Raw genomic sequence first — 9045 nt, 5'->3', positions numbered from 1 at the left:
AGCTCTCTCATGGACCAGACTACCTTTCAGAAGTCCAACCGTTTAGTACATTTCTCTTGGTTAAGGGCCAAAGGCAGAGAAAGGCTTGTTTCAGCACTGGGATGATATAGGATATAGTCTACTGGGAAGCAGAGGGAGAACTAAGTCATTTCTCTTTCGTGTCAGCAAAGTTACTCTTTGCAGTCTCCTCCTCTGGGCGCATCGTCTCTCTCTCCTTTTCCCATCATCTCTCTGGTACCATGTACCTTCATTCTGTCACCTGGGTGTTCAGTATATTCTTGGGCAATACCATATGTAGAGACCATTTCCCAATATTCTCCTTTCCCTCAAAACTTCCATAACCCAATATCGTTCTCCTTGAAGCCTTGTACTTTTGGGCCATCCAACGTATTAATACGAGAAATTAATCCAAGTTAATGAATCCTTTGGGAGCCATGTTTTAATGCATGACTCAAAAAGAGTGCATTTCAAAACTAAGGGTGTTTTTTAGAAACAAACTTAACTTGGATTAAAAATTCTGTTTCATTTTTGTAAAATGTAAATTTGCTTATTTTTAAAGAGGTGGCAAATTTGCATCATTTATAATTCAATATAGAAACGTGAACATAGTAAAAATCTTTGCTTCCAGTAACCCAGATCCTTCTGTGGAGGCAACTGAAAAGACTACTTTATTGCCTATTCTTCCCCAGATGTTTTACGCACATGTGAGGACTTATATCATCTCTGCACCTTCTTAATTTTTAATCAAGGCTGTATTCTGGAAAAGTTTTAAATTTAAAGAAAAGTTGCAAAGATACTGCAGAGTTCGTACAGATGCCATCACCCGGTTTCTCCTTTTGTTAACATCTTGTGTTGTTATGGTATATTTGTCACAGTGAACAAACCAACATCGGTGCATTGCTACTAACTAAATTCCGTAGTTTATCAGACGTTACTAGTTTGGACCCAATGTCCCCTCTCTGCTCCATGGTCTCCTCCAGAACGCCACCTTACGCGTAGTCGCCCTGTCCCCTTAGCTTCCTCGAGTCTGCGACAGTTTATCAGACTTCCGTTCTTTGTTTGACCCTAACAGTTGGAGGAGGGCTGGTCCAGTCCTTTCTAGAATGTTTGTCGATATGAGTCTGGCTGATGCGTTTTCTAACGATTACCCAGGGGTTCTGGGGTTTAGGGAGAATGACCTCAGAGCTGAAGTGCCATTCTCATCCTTGTATCAAGGGCGTATGGTACCCACATGCCTTATAACTGAGGATGTGATGCTTGACCACCTGGCTGAGGTAGGGTTTGCCAGGTTTCTCCACTGCAAAGGTACTTTCCCTCCCTTCCATATGGACTCTTTGGAATAAAGTCACTAAATTCATCCCATACTCAGTGAGTGGGGAGTTATGCTCTACCTCTTTGAGGCCCCTTTCGTTTTTAACAATACGGCGGCATACTTTACAGGTGTTACTGTGCCTTGATTTTGTTTTAAACATATTTTCAGGATTGCTCCGTATCAGTATGTAAAGAACTTCCATATTCATTACTAATTTGCATTTATTCTATGGATGTGTTAATAGCAAAATTGATTTAATTAGTTCCTTTGTGATGGGCATTTAGGTTGCTTCAATGCTTTCGACTTGTCAACAATGCTGAAATAAATAACCTGGTTCACGTGCAAGTATTCCTGCAGGATAAATTCCTGGAAGTTGAATTGCTACTTAAAGAGAATGTGATTTGTAATTCCTCGAGCTATTGCCAAATTGCCTTCTATAGACTGAACCAATTTAAACCCCCCCAGTAATGTACAGTCAAAAGGATTCAGTGGGCTGAATTTCATGTTGGTGGAGGAAAATAGTTTTAAATGGGTTGCCCATTCAATGCTTCTGCTTTGATCTCTTTAAATCTCAGCACAACAGGAAAAACTATAGGGAACCCAATTATTTAGGTGCAACCTGGCCTGTGAGCTAATTTAAGGAGTCTAGAGCCCAGCCTACATGCTGAAGACTTTCCCGGTCTCCTGCCTAGCTCTTAACTAGGCTCCTGTCCATGACCATTTCCTGGCATGCCTTGAAACCTTCCTATCTTTGCACAGGACATTCTTTATTCTTCCCCAACTATGCATTTACCCACTGAAAGCTCCCATCGTGGTTAGGCCCATGTGGCTCGTTCTTGGTCATTTTAGCACAAGCACGTTCCATCTGCCTTACGTTTATTGACACCAGAGGCTGTTATCTCAGCTTCTCAAGTCACTGCTATGTTGAAGAATGATTTTGCCTGCCAGGTGGATTGTGAATGTTCTGGGGTAGGGGATTGTACCTTCTCTTTTTTGCATCATTCCCCAAAGGCCCCTGAACCCTTCATCCCCTCTATCACCTGATATAGGAAAGAGCCACCTGGGAGGAAATCATGGCTGTGAGTGTCTATCCCCTGGCTTCTTGGTGCCCATACTCTTTTCTCAGAATGACATGAGAGGGACAAATATTTTCTCTGTAGGTAAGTGATAATTCCCCGGAGGTGGTGAAAAACAGCTATAAAGGTCACTCGTGAGATGTGAAATTATCTGGAAATGCTGCAAATCCCCCAAAGACTCAGTCTCGGCCACAAAAGACTTCGTGGGTGGTGGGGGCCATGGCTTCTCTGATGTGTTGGCACTGAGCTGCCATGGATTTATTCACTGCTACTGGGTTGGCTGCTTCCAGGGAAGGCACTCCCACTGGGCCTTACAATACGCTCCTTTGAGAGCAAATCCAAGTTGAGGCAGAAGCTCAGCTCTCCTGTAGGCTGTCTTTTGTGTTAGTCTCTGAAAACACAGCCTTCCTAAGATCAGAGCCTGGAGAAGGCCCGAGTCTTGCATTTGGGGATGGGGATTTTCACTTGTCTAGTGAAACTTCCCCCATTGCGCGTCTACTTTCTAACCCCTTCCAAGTTTCTATTGACCTGTTTTTTTATTCCATTTGGTTCTTATCCATTCAATCTATTTAAATGATGGGGTTTTAGAATTGGAAGAAATCTTGGAAACCCAAGGAAAAAAAACTCAGAAAGATCAAGTCTCCCTCAAGGTCACAGCGCTGGTTGAAGAAGCCCAGTGGTCAGCTCAGGCAGGTGTGTAACACGTGGGAGCTACTTTCTTTCTATAACACCAGCTTAGTTATCAAGTATCTACTACTACTACTAACAGGGATAATAATAGCTAACATTTATTGAATACTTTCCTTGAGCCTGGGATACAGCAAATGCTTACCTATATTGTTTCCTTATAAGACCTAAGGTAGGCAACTGTCATTGTCCCATTTAGCAGATGAGAAAATTGGGGAAACAGTGGTTAAGTGACTTGCTCAAGATCACACGAGTAATACTAGGTGGAGTAATACAGGGCAGTCAGAGTACAGAATGTGCACACTCATTGCCGTTATCATGCCTTTCTGTTCTGTATTACGAGACAAGGTAGCACATAGAATGAAAAACATTAGGATACGGCAGAAACCATCTCTGACCTTGAGGGTTTTCATTCTAGTTGAGGGGGCTAGACATGGCGATAGAATTGCCAATAAAATACAGAACACCCATTTATATTTGAATTCCAGATAAACACTGAATATTTTTAGTATTATTATGTGTCAAATTTTGCACAGGACATATTTATGCTAAAAATTGTGGTTTATTAAAACTGAAATTGAAGTGGACATTACATTTCTGAGTAAAAAATTCAAAAAATGTAAGTATATCCAAATATTGCATTTATTCTAAAACGTGTATTTGTTGTTGATCTGAAATTCCAATTTAACTGGCTATCTTGCCTTTTTATGTTAAGTCTGGCAACTTTATGTAGAGAGCACTGAGAAAACATTGAAAAACATACGCTGGTGCAGTATACACTATACATTCTGCCTTATCTCCACCCCAAGTTATCTTCTCCCCTCCTTCCTTCTCTTCTTCTCTACGTCTCACTCTTGGCCCCCTCTCCCCACTGCATGCACTTCATCCAGAATACACCGCCGGTGACAAAGCATCAAGTTGTACAGCAATGTCACAGCAGTCAGTGTGGGGACATTTTTCTTTCTGCCCCGGTGCCCCGCCTGGGGTGTGTCCCGTAACTCCTGAGGTCTCCACTCTCCTCCAGGAGCACTCTTCCTCTTGACTCTCCCCAATTCCTCTGCCCAACCCGGACCCCCACCCCAGACATACATTTCCCTGGTCCCCACCCCTGCCCAGTGGTGTGCACTGGTTTGCACCAGCTCATTTTGCGCTCATTAATATTCACCTAAGTCACGGGGTTGGGGGGGGCGGTGCAAAGGGAATGAGGCAGCAAAGTCTGGCTCCTTCTTTGTCCTCTCTCTGAGATAGGCTTTCATGGGAATCGGGGTGAGCTGTTGGGGTGGGGTGGGCGGGTGCTCTGAGCACACTGGTTAACAGTCACCGCCTGTGTACTCTCTGGGATGGGGGCGTTCCACCGGCTATTTTAAGGCCAGACTGGCGAATGTTGGGTTCCCCTTCGTTTACCTAGGCTCTCAATATTTTCCCTGGCATACAACGAGGTGGTCACAGAATGTGGGAAGCCAGGCAAGGGAAAAAATTAACGCTCTGTGATGACGCCCCTGGTAGCTGCTGCTAAGTTCCATGGAAAAGACGGGGGCTGGAGGAGTGGGGGGCTCACTATCTGTGTCTATGGGTGTCTCTGAAAGCTTTTAGCTCTATTGGCACCTACTCAATTCTAGAGATGGTGGAAAAAGAAAATTGGCTGCAAAGCCAGCCCGAGGCCTGCCCGGGAGCCCCAGCTCCAGCCACTCCCGCGGAGCGCCTCTGCCCACAGTGAATGCCCCTTTATCGTCAGGGAGCGATACTGACTTTTCACAAACACTGTGTGGGCCTTGTGTCCCACATGCCTGCGGCAGGCAGCCTCTGCTTCCCTTTCAAGGGTGTTGGCTTCCAAACCCACCCAGAAACCTGAGAAAAAGGTCTCCTCTTGGCATCTCAGGAGGCTGACTCCAACTGCCTTCTGTGTCTTTGCCCACTGGCCAAAAGCTACCTAGTGGACGGTTACTGTGAGGGAGGGAAGCCACTTCAGTAGTGGGATGATACAGCGAGCACATCACAGTTAATGAAAAGTTTCACAGGGGAGCATTCCTTGCATCACTCAGACTCACACGGGGAACATGGAGTCCATCACCTTCCGTGAGCTGTAGACAGGCTTTGCAGGCAAGTTCCACTGACCCTCTGCAGGCTGGGCTCTCTTGGTCAGCACTGCTCCATGGCAGCCAATAGCGGAATCTGAGTCCCAGGGTAGGTGTGAAGTTGGGTGGGTAGTTGGGTATCGGTCTTTCTCCTGGGTCAAGCATTGGCTAAATGCTTACTGTGTACCAGGCACGTGACCTGTCACTTTACACACCTTATGCTGTGTGACCATTACAACAACCCCATGTTGTGTCACTGGACCTGCTTGACAGGTGCCAGGGTCAGTGCCAGCTTGACTATGGCCGCCAGACAAGGTCATCCTGGAGCAACTCCTGTGCCAAACTTTCCTTTATACTAAGTCTCACTAATCGAAGAACTTTTCTCTTGAGTACTCCCCCATCTAAGTGCAGCTCTGCTTCACTCTTGCTGGAAAAAATATACCTGTTGAGAGGTCCCCTTGCAGATTTCTCATTTATCACATGTTTGTAACAGAGTCCTGCTCAGATACAGGTGATTAATTCTCACTACTCTTTAGTCAAACAGAGTAACAAATCCCTCGCTCACAAGCTGCTGTCTTTCTGTCCTACCTGGATGGGTTCTGGTAACTGGAGGACCACATGTATCTTTCATTGGTCAGAAGACAGAAACTGTTAAATGTGGTGTCCTGTTGACTTACCAATGTAAGGACTTACCACTTTAGGACATCACAAGCAAATCACTCGAGACTATTAAGAGTGGACCCAGAGGGTCCATGAAACAACGCCTCATGTGAACTTCTGTTCCCGTAAGGGTAACGTCCAGCCTACAAGCTCTGAGTGTTGCTTTCGAACTTCCGGGTTGGAAGTGAATGCTGGACAAGAGCTCCAAGGCCCTGGCATTTGACTAGGTCTAAGCGAAAGCATAATGCAAGTTTCTATGGATGACTAGGTTCCTCTAGTGATCCCAGTTCCCACTATTTCTTCTATCAATCAATGCATTCTGCCCTCGGTTAATGTTACTGCTTCTAATTGTGACTGCTGGCTTGTTTTCATTTTGAAAGTCCCGACAGCATCTATAAGTGAAAAAATCCACAGGCATTGATTGGCCTGTGACCACACTCAATATTAATACAAGTTATGATTTTTAATTAAGTGCTTGACACCCCAGAAGATCACAGGCAGGCATTACAGGCAGACCTTCCCCTTGCCTGAGAGACAAGAGTCAAGAAAGCCCAAATATCTAGAAAAAAATACCATCCTCCAGTTCTTAGTCCAGAAGACATTAAGCCAGCACCCTGGAAAGTAAGGAGAGGTGGCAGTATTTGCAGAGCTGGTCTAGGTCCTGGGATCCTAATCTCCAGACTCACTCACCATGCTTTGTCCAGATGGTTTTCCCTCACCCTACAAACATTTTATCTAACCTTCACTGTATTGGGGAGACAAGGTGCTATTATTCACTTTAACTGATTACCTTTTCTCTAAAATCTTTTGCCTACGCTCTTTATATTATGCAGCAAATGACATTCCATAAATCTCTAAAGTAACTACTATAGGCAAAAACCTATCCTTGGAGCTCTGAAGGACACGGATGAGGGGAAGTGTAAACAAGAGGGACTCGATGACCATGCCTAGAACTAGACAACAAGTACGAGGCAACGAAGATTGTATAAGCACGATGCTGACCATGTACCATAATAATGTGCTTTTGCCCAGATACGCACATCAACGAAAGCTCATAGAAATGAATTAGAAAAATATAATGTCATTCATTCTTAGGTTCATTCAACTTATATATTTATGAAGGTCTTAAATGTCTAAATTTCTGATTTAAATGCTAAGAGGAAAACATAATAAAAAGCAGATAAGTTTCCCACCCTTAAGGATCTTACAATTAAGCCATCAAGCAGGAATATAAGTAATATATATATATTTATAAATGCTGAACACATATATATTTATAAATGCTGAAAATTTTTAATATTTCTGTCATTTCACGAAACATCTTTTGTTGACATTCTACGATGACACCACCCAACAATGTCCCAATACTTTCTTCTTGTGAAGATAGTTTATGTATCTTTTTGAGTTCTGTAATATTTGTTATTTCAGGAAGATTTTTCAGAGAAACTTGATGACTTTCTACCTGAGATATTAAATCTTCTCGATCTATTAGTTTTTCTCCATCTTCAATGTAAACAATTAGAATTGAAGTAGCATTTGCTGAAATACCAATTTTTTTCAAAGCCTCTGAAATATGGTTATTTGAGGAAAGGATGGAGACAATTTCAGTAGATGGAGTTCTCGTCTTCATTCTTCCCAGTTTGTACAGGTGAACTGCTTTGTTTGCTGCCACAAGTATCTGAAATTGATCACTGCAGGGGTTATTAATGAATCATCAATGGCAATTTCCATGGCCTTTTTTTCTCAAGTCTCCAGTATTTTTCACATCTTTAAATAACAGAAGGGTCACCCTGAGTTTCGAAAATAGGTCCAGCTGATATGTTAACTGCATTTCACAGATAAGCAGGATTTGCCACTACCCTGTCCGGCTCACAATCTCTTGTTTATATTTTTATTGTAAAATGTAAATATGGAGTCTGTTATTTACTAGGAAATTCGTGTTTTGTGAAAGGCAAATACGTCTGTCAAGACCCAAACAGACTTCACACTTTCACAGCCATCCTTAGGTTAAAATCTGTACACATTTAAAATAAGAGGGAAGAAAGCTTGACAGCAAAGTTAATTTTTTTAAAAGCATTTCTCTGTGTTGAGGTCTTTAATTGACAAGATATGTTGAACACGCAGGAAGGGCGGCTGTCACGGAGTATAATTCATCCGAGAAACCCTCATAGGTGGCTTGGATTCAAGATAGGTTTTGAAGAATTGGAAGGTCACAGAGAGAAGGGGCCCCACGAAGGAGAAAGGTTTGAGCCGGATGGAGAGGGGGAGTAAGGAAGTTGGCATGGACTGGTGGTTGGTGGGAACGGGATGGAAAGAGATTCACTTAACATGATGGGAAGAGCAAAGCAGTATTATGAGGAAGGGAAAGAACAAAGAAGAAGGGATAAATGTAGGATGTGAGTGCTTGCTAGGCTGATTCTCTTCTTTAATTAAAATGAATGTTCATGGAGGTCCATCAGATTCCAAGGCCGTGATCTTCCTTTTGCAAGTGCAGTGTGTGGGCTTTAAAGGGAGAGTAGGAAGAGTCATGGAATAAATAAGGCTCAACTTAGTCCATTTACAAATTTTACCTTCAAACAGATGAAAAAGAGTATTTCAGCAGAGAAAATAAAATGTGCATGAGTATTAAAGACAAAAACAGAAGGTGGAGAGAAATTTCAGCTGGCTGCTCCCAGACCCCAAGAAATCTTTTTTGTTTCTTTTAACTTTTCTCTGCTATTAGCATTTATTTGGACAAAAACTTTGAGGAATACTGCACTCCATTCAGTCACCAGCATTCACCTCTCAGTTTGTCCACTCACCACAAGACATGCCATGAAAAACATCTGCACCTTCAAATCAGCGTGGTATCAAAATACCTAAGGCAAACACTGTTAGAATATGCAGGAACAATTTGGGCAAAAAACCCACTTGTAAACCCAGACAAGCGCGAAACCACAAAAAACTGCAAAGGGAGTAATTTCTGTTAAGCGTTCTTGAACATCTCTTTCTTTCCTTTCTCAGGTACGGGCGGTGGGACCCTTGGAAATCTCCAAGGGCAACTTCAGGAGTCATCTCTACCAGTAGTGCCTGCGGCTGGAGGACTGATGCCAATAGAAGAATCTGTAGTGTCTCACAAGCAATGAGGCTAAAGAGTATACCTAGTTTTTGCCACAGAACACGAAAGAAGACGTCACAGGAGAGAGTAGGTGTCCTGTTGGTTTGTTGTCAAGTTAAGGACCTCACCCTTTTTGGC

At 43.2% G+C, this 9045-nt stretch overlaps 1 pseudogene across 1 annotated transcript; it reads right to left on the bottom strand.

The window, feature by feature from the left end:
* Nucleotides 1-7120: 7120 nt before the first annotated feature.
* On the bottom strand, nucleotides 7121-7641 carry LOC308488377 (EKC/KEOPS complex subunit TPRKB-like; annotated as a pseudogene). The gene has a single exon. The product of its transcript is annotated as an EKC/KEOPS complex subunit TPRKB-like (transcript).
* Nucleotides 7642-9045: the final 1404 nt, after the last annotated feature.

The sequence above is a fragment of the Rhinolophus hipposideros genome (assembly GCF_964194185.1).
Source record: "Rhinolophus hipposideros genome assembly, chromosome: 20".
Lineage (NCBI taxonomy): Eukaryota > Metazoa > Chordata > Mammalia > Chiroptera > Rhinolophidae > Rhinolophus > Rhinolophus hipposideros.
This window is presented reverse-complemented; position numbering and strand designations above follow the sequence as displayed.